The sequence below is a fragment of the Pogona vitticeps genome, chromosome 2, assembly GCF_051106095.1.
Source record: "Pogona vitticeps strain Pit_001003342236 chromosome 2, PviZW2.1, whole genome shotgun sequence".
NCBI lineage: Eukaryota > Metazoa > Chordata > Lepidosauria > Squamata > Agamidae > Pogona > Pogona vitticeps.
Window position 1 is genome coordinate 49,752,014 of NC_135784.1, and position 12,114 is coordinate 49,764,127.

Below are 12,114 nucleotides of genomic sequence, written 5' to 3' on the forward strand. Positions count from 1 at the left end.
CTGATACTCATTCAGTCTGTTCCCCATCACCTTAATGTGTACACTCAACTCCCCTAATCAGCAAAATAAAACTGGATAAAAATTGCTACAAGGTGCAGTCTCCGTAAGTGCACCTGTGTACTGGTATAAGAATGATATCTAAATTGTAAGTAGCACCTGGTCATGATATTGAAGGAGAGTGGGACTTGTAGTCAATGAGAATGAGAGAAAATGAAGTCTGTTAGGTTTCAAAGCAAAAGAAATTGAAGACATGGGAATGTGGTAAATGCTGAGAGGCTGTTTTTCCTAATTTACAACCAGGCTGGTACAGAGTAAATCCTGATAAGAGGTAAGGTTGAAGAGGCCCCAGTGCAAAGACCCAACAAATTCCCATCTAATTGGAATGGAGATAACACACCTGCATCACCATGAGAATTGGAGGCGGAGTGGACAGTTACGCCTCTTTGAGTTAATTGGTTTACAGCCATGAAGAAGAAGGAGGTCCGAGGAATGTAGAAAATGGATGATGGGTTATGTCTGAGAGAACACCATTTTGTGGAAAAAAAGCTTTTTCCTGAGAGATGGTTTGTGTTATGCTGCTGAAAGGAAAAGAATGTGGCATAATAAGGAAAGAAGGAGGTAGTGCTAGCCCACCTTAGCTCAGCTTTTTCTAGTGTTTATTATTTTAATGGGAAGTAGTTGTATTTAACTATGGCAATCCTTTGAACACGTCTTTATGCTAATGCTTAAGCAAACAATATGAAACTATATTTTATTAGTAAAAAACAATTATAAAAATTCCAACTGAGGACTAGTGTCTTCGATCAGCAGGGTTTGGCTAAATCCAGAGGAATGATAAAGGTTGTTGATTAGCTGTGTGTGTGTTTAGTCGTTTAGTCGTGTCCGACTCTTCGTGACCCCATGGACCAGAGCACGCCAAGCCCTCCTGTCTTCTACTGCCTCCCGGAGTTGTGTCAGGTTCATGTTGGTTGCTTCGCAGACACTGTCCAGCCATCTCATCCTCGGTCGTCCCCTTCTCCTCTTGCCATCACACCTTCCTAACATCAAGGTTTTTTCCAAGGACTCTTTTCTTCTCATGAGATGGCCAAAGTACTGGAGCCTCAGCTTCAGGATCTGTCCTTCAAGTGAGCATTCAGGGTTGATTTCCTTTAGAACTGATAGGTTTGTTCTCCTTGCAGTCCAGGGGATTCTCAAGAGCCTCCTCCAGCACCACAATTCAAAGGCATCAATTCTTCAGCGGTCTGCTTTCTTTATGGTCCAGCTCTCACTTCCATACATCACGACAGGAAAAACCATAGCTTTGACTATTCGGACTTTTGTTGGCAAGGTGATGTCTCTGCTTTTCAAGATGCTGTCAAGATTTGTCATCGCTTTCCTCCCAAGAAGAAGGCGTCTTTTAATTTCAGGGCTGCTGTCTCCATCTGCAGTGATCATGGAGCCCAGGAAGATAAAATTTGACACTGCCTCCATATCTTCCCCTTCTATTTCCCAGGAGGTGATGGGACCAGTGGCCATGATCTTAGTTTTTTTGATGTTGAGTTTCAGACCGTTTTTTGCACTTTCCTCTTTCACTCTCATTACAAGGTTCTTTAATTCCTCCTCACTTTCTGCCATCAGAGTGGTATCATCTGCATATCGGAGGTTGTTGATATTTCTTCCGGCAATCTTAATTCCGGCTTGGGTTTCTTCCAGTCCAGCCTTCCGCATGATGTGTTCTGCATATAAGTTAAATAAGCTGGGGGACAATATACAGCCTTGCCGTACTCCTTTCCCAATTTTGAACCACTCAGTTGTTCCATGACCAGTTCTAACTGTTGCTTCCTGTCCCACATATAGGTTTCTCAGGAGACAGATCAAGTGGTCAGGCACTCCCATTTCTTTAAGAACTTGCCATAGTTTGCTGTGGTCCACACAGTCAAAGGCTTTTGCATAGTCAATGAAGCAGAAGTAGATATTTTTCTGGAACTCTCTGGCTTTCTCCATAATCCAGCGCAAGTTAGCAATTTGGTCTCGAGTTCCTCTGCCTCTTCGGAATCCAGCTTGTACTTCTGGGAGTTCTCGGTCCACATACTGCTGAAGCCTACCTTGTAGGATTTTGAGCATAACCTTGCTAGCGTGCGAAATGAGTGCAATTGTACGGTAGTTGGAGCATTCTTTGGCACTGCCTTTCTTTGGGATTGGGATGTAGACTGATCTTTTCCAATCCTCTGGCCACTGTTGAGTTTTCCAAACTTGCTGGCATATTGAATGTAGCACCTTAACAGCATCATCTTTCAAGATTTTAAATAGTTCCACTGGAATGCCATCACCTCCACTGGCCTTGTTGTTAGCCAGGCTTTTGAAGGCCCACTTGACTTCGCTCTCCAGGATGTCTGGCTCAAGGTCAGCAACTACATTGTCTGGGTTGTCCGGGATATCCAAATCTTTCTGATATAATTCCTCTGTGTATTCTTGCCACCTCTTCTTGACGTCTTCTGCTTCTGTTAGGTCCCTCCCATTTTTGTCTTTTATCATGTTCATCTTTGCGCAAAATGTTCCTCTAATATGTCCAATTTTCCTGAACAGATCTCTGGTCTTTCCTTTTCTGTTATCTTCCTCTATTTCTTTGCATTGTTTATTTAAGAAGGCCCTCTTGTCTCTCCTTGCTATTCTTTGGAAGTCTGCATTCAACTTTCTGTAACTTTCCCTATCTCCCTTGCATTTTGCTTCCCTTCTCCTCTCTGCTATTTCTAAGGCCTCGTTGGACAGCCACTTTGCTTTCTTGCATTTCCTTTTCTTTGGGATGGTTTTCGTTGCTGCCTCCTGGACAATGTTACGAGCCTCTATCCAAAGTTCTTCAGGCACTCTGTCCACCAAATCTAGTTCCTTAAATCTGTTCTTTACTTCCACTGTGTATTCATAAGGGATTTGGTTTAGATTATACCTGAGTGGCCCAGTGGTTTTTCCTACTCTCTTCAGTCTAAGCTTGAATTTTGCTATGAGAAGCTGATGATCAGAACCACAGTCAGCTCCAGGTCTTGTTTTTGCTGACTGTATAGAACTTCTCCATCTTTGGCTGCAGAGAATATAATCAATCTGATTTCGATATTGCCCATCTGGTGATTTCCATGTATAGAGTCGCCTCTTGTGTTGTTGGAAAAGAGTGTTTGTGATGACCAGCTTATTCTCTTGACAAAACTCTATTAGCCTTTGTCCTGCTTCGTTCTGAACTCCAAGGCCAAACTTCCCTGTTGTTCCTTTTATCTCTTGGCTCCCTACTTTAGCATTCCAGTCCCCTAGAATGAGAAGAACATCTTTCTTTGGTGTCAGTTCTAGAAGGTGTTGTAAATCTTCATAGAATTGTTCAATTTCAGTCTCCTCAGCAATGCTGGTTGGTGCATAAACTTGGATTATTGTGATGTTGAATGGTCTGCCTTGGATTCGTATTGACATCATTCTATCATTTTTGAGATTGTATCCCATTACAGCTTTTCCCACTCTTTTGTTGACTATGAGGGCTATTCCATTCCTTCTACAGGATTCTTGCCCACAATAGTAGATATGATAATCATCTGAGCTGAATTCGCCCATTCCTGTCCATTTTAGTTCACTGATGCCCAGGATGTCGATGTTTATTCTTGCCATCTCCTGTTTGACCACCTCCAGCTTCCCAGTGTTCATAGATCTTACATTCCAGGTTCCTATGCAGTATTTTTCTTTGCAGCATTGGATTTTCCTTTCACTTCCAGGCACGTCCACAGCTGAGCGTCCTTTCGGCTTTGGCCCAGCCACTTCATTAGCTCTGGAGCTACTTGTACTTGTCCTCCGCTCTTCCTCAGTAGCATGTTGGACGCCTTCCGACCTGAGGGGCCCATCTTCCAGCGTCATATCTTTTAGCCTTTTGTTTCTGATCATGGGGCGTTCTTGGCAAAGATACTGGAGTGGCTTGCCATTTCCTACTCCAGGTGGATTGCGTTTAGTCGGAACTCTCCACTATGTCCTGTCCGTCTTGGGTGTCCCTGCACGGCATAGCCCATAGCTTCTCTGAGTTACTCAAGCCCCTTCGCCACGACAAGGCAGCAATCCATGAAAGAGCGTTGATTAGCTACCACAGAGAAATTCTATTTAAATGAGCTGTTGTGAGTTCTAAGGAAACAAGACACATGTTGCAGTACTCACAAAGTGCTGAGTAAAGTATTCTTTAAGGGTCAGGCTTGTTCAAGGCAGAGATGCTATGCACTGCTGAAGGTTGAGGACTTGCCTCAGCATAAAGTGGTAGATTTGTGGCCTGTAGAACTCCCTTCCCAAATGCCATATGCTCCTTAGGGGGTTGTCTGTAGTCATATGAGAAGTCTATTTTCCCCTAGATGATTGAAGAACATGTGAGCAAACATTTATAAATAAAATAAAATAAAATGTTATTTTAATCCAGGGTAGTCACCTTGTGGCTGGACTATAATGTCCACCAGCCCTGGCTAGCATAGGCAATGGTAATGATGAGAACTGAATTCTGACAACATCTATGTGGCCACCTAAAAATAAGTTGACTTCCCCTAGTTTCGTATATTCTGTTACAATGTTGAGATTTATTGTCAGTGATATTTCTTTTAACACAGCATTTCCATCAGTAAATACTATTGGCAAGATGTTTGTTACAGAATACAGATTTTATGAGACATTTTGCCTATGAGGAGCAAAGAGGAAAAGATGTTTCAGGAAACTCGAAGCAGCCACATAATGGTTGCCAACACTGCTTTCCCAAACCCAGGCACAGGCTATTAAATAAAGTTACAATGGAGTTCATGAAGCAGCCCATGAATATGTGAATCAATGAGCAATATTCTTGGTAAGTTTGACAACTGCCTGTGAAGCTAAAGCATCTCTTGAAGCAAAGACAGGATGCTTTAAGGTTAATTGACCCAATAATCAAGGTTTGTGTCTGTAATTCCTAGGCGATGCAGTCAATTACTAGAATAAATCTGACAGTGGGGAGATGATAATTGTGTGCAATTACTCCATAAAGACTCAATTATGTCAACAATTAATCGGTATTTTCCATTGTGGTGAAATCTATCAATTTTTAGGGCTTATTATCTCAATTATGAGAAGAAAGGAATTCAGTGCTACTTTCTCAGTCTATCTGGCATCCAGAAACAAGCTGGAAAAACAACTTGAACTAACTGAAGACAGAGGTCCATGTACCTAGTAGACTGGTGATACTGGATTTAGGAAAACATCTAAATATTGAAGCTGTTAACCTATACCTTTTTACCAAATTGGGCTTACTTCTGAGATGATATGTATAAACGTGTACTATTATAATGCATGTCCAAAGCATATAGGGCAGTACCGTTAATATTTTTCCAGAGTGCATCAAAGCTCTTGTTACAGCAGTATAGTTACAGTGAAACTGAATGCATGAGGAAGATGCAGGGAAGATGCATTACAGTAGTACATTGTATAGTTAATAGCCTTGAAAAACTAAAGCAGGTTTAACAAATGTTCTAGATATTTTGGAACTAAAAAATCCAGCAAGAAAAGAGTCAACACCTTTGAAATAATACTGCTTATTTGTGGTGTTGTTTTGTCTTCCCAACTCATTTGAACAACCTGGGATCCTGTGAGCTCCCATAAAAACAATGGCATAGGATTGACCACTATTTCCTCTTGATAATACTAGTTACACCATTTATTTCCCTGTTATAAAAAAATTGTGATGCCTTTCTGCAGATGGTTGGACACATGGTGACTAACTCACTACTTAAAGCTTACAGTCATTTTTTAAGACCACTTATAGAATAATTAAATGTATCTTCACTGTATCTTTTAAAAGCCTTTTCATAAAACAATTGCTTTATGTGCAGAAATTAAACTCAGGTACATATCATTCTGCACATTTATCTTCCCCTAAGTAGCAATTTATGAAAATATGTATCCAAAAACTGCTAAGCTATTCAAAGTGTCACAATGCACTAGCAATTTACAATAATGCCCAAGACTCTGCTAATTATTGCTAATAAACACATTAACTTAGTTCAAGCCCAGCATGGTATAAAGACTAACATTAAACAAATATATCACCTGAAAGTACTGTGAAATCAGAACGATTGCCGCGTGAGAGTGCAGCAATGATCTTGTGCTGACTGAGCAAATTGACATTCTATGTGGCAATTCTATAAATAAGGGCAGCACATTTTAACTTTGAAACTGGGCTTCAGAGCAGCACCAAATATTGTTGCACAACCCATTTTCTCAGCAGGACAAAGGATGCCAAGCTTTATATAGCAAAAGGTAGCCTCATTGTTGACAACAATAATGGCATTGAGTCAGGATGATCTACAGGATACCCTCCTGTGCTCACTACCATTCACAAAGTGACACCAAGCAAAGGAAAATCCCAGCAACCAACTCCCTTTTTGATCAGCCAACCACTTCTCATCCAGATGCAAGGCAATTACCATGGCTTCAGCAGGTTCTCTAGGGATGGATTATAAATAAAAGATTGAAGAGTTAATTGAGTACTCACAGTGCGGAATATACTAACAAATAGCAACAGTGGGCTGAAAAGGGCTGCATTCTATTTTCCTTGTGAAGGGACAGGATTTTAGTTTGGTCTGGGGTTCTTTGGGGATGGTATGAGAAACCTGCTGAATTTCTTTAGGTTTCTTTATCTTTTATTTAATCCAGCTGAGACACAGGCGCTCCTGGTTACTCAAAAGTCAAATCAAGGGATGCAGCTTGTGCTGGATGGAGTTGTATTTCCTCTAAAATACAGGTTGTGGGTGCTCCTGAACTTGTCTCTGAGCCTTGATGCCCAGGTTTTGGCAGTGGCAAGGAGTGCTTTTTCACAATTAAAACTAGTGTGCCAGCTGCATTTATTCCTGCAGGGGTCTGAACTGGCCACAGTGACACATGTTTTAGCTATATCCTAGCTGAATTACTATAACACATTTTATGTTACTATAGCACTTGGGGCTGCCTCTAGAAAGGGTTAGGAAACTTCAGTAGGCCCAAAATGCAGCAGCCAGATTGTTAACTGGGGCTGGTCACGGGGATCACGTAACCCTGCTTTTACAGCAGCTCCACTGGCTGACAATCTGTTTCCAGGAACAATTCAAAATCCTGGCTCTAATCTAAATGGCTTGGGTCTGACATGGCAGAGGTCCTTCTCTGTTGCTGCTCCAAGACTTTGGAACTCCCTCCTACAAGGAGTCAGGCTGGACCAATATTTGCAGTTCTTCTGCAAGCAGGCAAAGTCCTTTCTCTTAATCAAATCTTCAAAGTCTGTACCATGGCTGTAGCATCAGTAATTTTAGATTCAACAGGAAGGTTGTGGTAGTAGAGAAAGAACAGTGAATGTAAAGAAGCGCAAACTCCATGCTTTACCTTTTAAGAATACAGTGGTGCCTCGCTAGATGATGATAATCTGTTCCACTGAAAACGCTGTTTATCAAAATCATTGTCTAGCAAAAAGCATTTCCCTATTGGAATGCATTGAAACCTGTTTAATGCATTCCAATGGGGAAGAATCGTAGTTGTCTAGCGAAGATCGGCCATAGGAAAGCCGCTTCGCGAACTGCCAATCAGCTGTTTAAATAGCTGTCTTGTGAAGCTTAGGTCCTGAAAACACCCGTTTTGCGAGCACGGAAGGAGCTGTCAAAATCGATGTCTAGCGAAAATCGGTCTGCAAAGAAGGGACCAAACATTGTCCAGCGAAATTCCCCCATAGGAATCACTGTTTTGTGAATCACTATAGCAATCACAAAAAGTCAATGTCTAGCGAAAAAATGGTCATGCGGGTTAACTGTCTAGCGAGGCACCACTATAAATCAAAGAAGAGTGTGCCCAGTGCCCTTTGAAGTCCCTCAGTGCTCTAGAACAGGGCTTGTTAAACTTTTTCCTCTCACAGAACCTGAGAAACTTTTATGTGGGCCCCGGATATATAGGTGACCCAAGGGCAGGTCTGTGGCAAATGCTACAATGAGGGACAAGAAGAGGGCAAGGGAGCCAGAGAAGGCTAACCATGCAAACTCTGGCCCCAGGCGAGCACTGGTCCTCATTGTGGACATGCAGAGATGCTACAGAGAAGTCCGTGTCTGGGTGGCAGAGTTGAGACTGCTGCTGCTGCTTGCAAGGAGATGGTGGGAGCCGTGGATTTTTTGTGATTCCCACATTCAGTTACACAACCTCATAGTTTAAGAAGCTTTGTTGTAGAATGAAGTTGAATGGTGGGAGATTCAGGGAAAACAAAGGGGTTATTGTCAAGAAAGTAATGGCATATAATCCAGTAGGCAGAAATGGAACATAAACCTGTACAGACATGCATAGGAATAAACTGTTTTATACACGTGGTAGAAAAACATTGGCATAGGAAAGAATTAATTGTAGTTTTTCTCTACTTCCTTTTTGTGCCAAAACAAGACATTTCAGCTGAGTTTGCTTTATAGGGGAATTGTGCTCTTCGGTGCTTCTGGATTTGGAACCACATATATAACTGATAATAAAAGGAAACTGTGTCTGGGGACCTGGGTGGAACAGCAATGCCCATAGGGACTACCAGGCAACCTGTGAATCATATGTGTCTCTTCAGGCTTTAAGCTCGTCAATTGGTAGATTACCACTCCTCAACTGTTTCTCAGATTATAATTCAGCCCAAAGGGCAAATGACTTTCTAAGCTTTAGGTCAAATGCAGCAGACCGAAGGCTTAGGTTTTAGCATGTGGAATTGGGATGAAATATTTTTGTTGGGGCAGAACAGGTGAAAAATTTCTGGTTCAAAAACAAAAACAAAATAAATAAAAAACATCTACAGCTATGTAGCAGTCCAGACAGAGACCCGCAAATCAGATTAATAAGATTAATTTACACGTCTACCTCAGTCATACTACCTCTTTCAGTCAGATTTAGTAGATTTGACCTCACTTTATTTTAAGTGACATACAGTCTCAATATAAATGGTTAGAGACTCTGGATTAGAAAACAAAAAAGTTTCACTTTACTTATAAAATTCTTCCTGTCAAAATACCAAATGAAACATGTCATGGTATATTGACTTGATGGCTTCATTGTTTGGTTCACTAAGCTTACTGGCTACAGTTATATTCAAAACACTGCCATTACTAACATGTTTCTAACATTTCTGAACTTTAACATATTCACATACTCATTTCTAAAACTGACACCGAATCCTGACAGACTGACTGAGGTAAAATGGTGGGAAATAGAAGCTGAAGTAGAGAGGGAAACAACTGGTTACTCTAAGTGATTGACATTCACTCTAAATCCCTCCTATCAAAACATCTTTAAAGGCTCAATGTGCTGGTTGCTCTTCCATCAGTTTCTAGGCGCAAATGAATTAAGGATTTTAGAGAAATGCCTAATTCAGCCTTGGTCCATGTTACCTTGTTGGGCATGCAAATCTTTCAACCCTACCTCTCTGAGACAGACCTCAGACACACAGGCGAAGTGGTGCAATCTCCTTGTCATTACAAAATTACAAAACAAAAACAGGCTAATTTGCCAAATGCAGATCAAGGCAAGATCCTGTCAGAATAAGCAAACTGTGCACTCTTGCTAATGATACATGAACTGTATTGACTAGTTTGGTCCTGAGACGTGCGGGAAGAACCTGGAAATCACTGTTTAAAAAGAGTAGTGAATGGTTTATCCAAGGATCACATGACAGAGTCTTCTGGCAGTCTTGGTCTTTAGTACTCTGCATGTTGCCCACACATACGATCCCAAATATAAGAGACTCACAGCAATAACAATAATGACACAAATGCAAGATAATTATTTATTGAACCACCTCATAACTAGCTTACAAAACCCCCATCAAGTGACAAATGGTCCCTGCATGCCGTTATACAGATTCCTTCTGCTACTGCTGGTTCCTAATGCTCTGTGCAGCTAAGGAAGACCATAACAATTTCCTCATTGTCTGTCTTTAGAACCCAGTTGAGTATAAATGAGGTTGTTGTGTCTCCTGAATTGCTTCCACTTTGAAACAATAGGTTCAAATCAATTCTGATTTTCTCTCTCTCTCCCTCGTCTTTCTTTATCCCTAAGGTAACTCTCAAAGACTCTTTTCCACCCACGATTAATTTTCCTCTCTTATTGACTCCCCATCAGGAACTCTTCTCATTGTCAGTTCTTCAGTTCCACCAGGCACAGCAGGGTCTTACCAGCAGGGACCTTCTCTCATTGTAGTAAAACTCACCGTAATCTTTCCTTACACGGCAGGTCGTTGCTGCTTCATAAATTCAGTATTGTCAGGACATGCAATGGGGCAGCAATTGGTAGCTGGGATGAAGTGAGGACATTTTGACACATCACATTATTTCTCCCAGATACTGTACATCTAGCTCTGTATGCTTCAAGATAAGTTAGTTGCAAGGAATTCCTACTCAATGAATAAATAACCTTGTGTTTGAAGTGTGTTATTAGTAGGACTGCAAATGATAATGAATTTTATTTCTAAATTAATCAGTTGAAGTGTTCTTTAGATTCTTTAGGATGTTTGGAGTGCCAGAAAACAAATACAGTGGTGCCCCGCATAGCGACGATAATCCGTTCCAGAAAAATCGTCGCTATACAGATTCGTTGCTATGCGGAACAAAAAAGCCCATAGGAATGCATTAAAACATGTTTAATGCATTCCTATGGGCAAAAAACTCACCGTTCTGCGAAAATCCTCCATACGGCTGCCATTTTCGCTGCCCGGTAAGCGAAGAATGGGCGCGAAAACACTGCGGGTGGCCATTTTGGAACCGCCAATCACCTGTTAGGAAAACATCGCTATCCAAAAATTGATAGGCAGAACAGCTTACCGATTATGGCAAAGCAATGTTTTACCATTTAAAACATCGCAATGCGATCGCAAAAACGATTGCAAAAAACCATCGCTATGAGGATTCATCGTTAAACGGGATGCCCGTTATGTGGGGCACCACTGTACAAGGAATGAAATTTCTTGTATAAAACAGAAGAATCTGTATACAAAAATATTCCAAAATGAAAGAAAATGAAGGAGGCACCTTTCAAAAGAATGATAATGAAATGTTGCTGTACGCATTCCTGCTCTTCCACCAAACTTGTAATGAAAGAATAGAAGAAAACAAGCACAAAAGATATTAAGCATTGCCCAAAAGCCAACTTCAAGGGACGTGGTGGCACTGCGGGCTAAACCGCAGAAGCCTTTGTGTGCTGCAGGGTCAGAAGACCAGCAGTCGTGAGATTGAATCCACACGACGGAGTGAGCTCCTGTCGCTTTGTCCCAGCTCCTCGCCAACCTAGCAGTTCGAAAGCATGTACATTTATTTATTTATTTATTTATTTATTTATTTATTTATTTATTTATTTATTTATTTATTTACTTATTTATTTATTTATTTATTTATTTAATTTATATGCCGCCCACACTGCCCAAAGCTCTCTGGGCGAGTAGATAAATAGGTACCACCTCGGTGGGAAGGTAAACAGCGTTCCATGTATAGCTGCGCTGGCCATGTGACCACGGAAACTGTCTTCAGACAGACGTTGGCTCTATGGTTTGGAAACGGAGATGAGCACCGCTCCCTAGACTTGAACATGACTGACTAAAATGTCAAGGGGAACCTTTACCATAAAAGCCAACTTCAACCAATTCATGTCATGATAAAGACTATGCAGAACAGAGAAACAGAAGGAAAGACAGGAAAAGACAGAAGACCTGACAAGGATAAATATGAAGCCCACACAGATCTTGTCTGTCCAGAAGCTATGCCATTTTCTAATACCTGCCTGATGCATAAGAAGAACGTTTAGCTTTATGGTCCCTGTTTTACTTCCCGTCAGAATTTTGGGAAACCAAAGCCAGATGTCAGTGAAAGAGCCCTGTTGTCTCCACTTCCTGCTTCTGAATTCCCACAGGTGTTCTTATTGGCTACTGTGTGACAAGAGATGCTGGACATACAGAATTTTCATTTAACCCCTTAGAACTGTTCTTAAATTATTTTACAAATGTTGCAAGATATATGGTAATACAAGCTCAAAGACTCATTGTTGCACTGAAGAATCTGGTGTTTCTTTTCAATCACCCAAAAAACTTTTATCCTTTCTCCTAGGAGGCTAAGACATTGCACATAGTGAAACTTC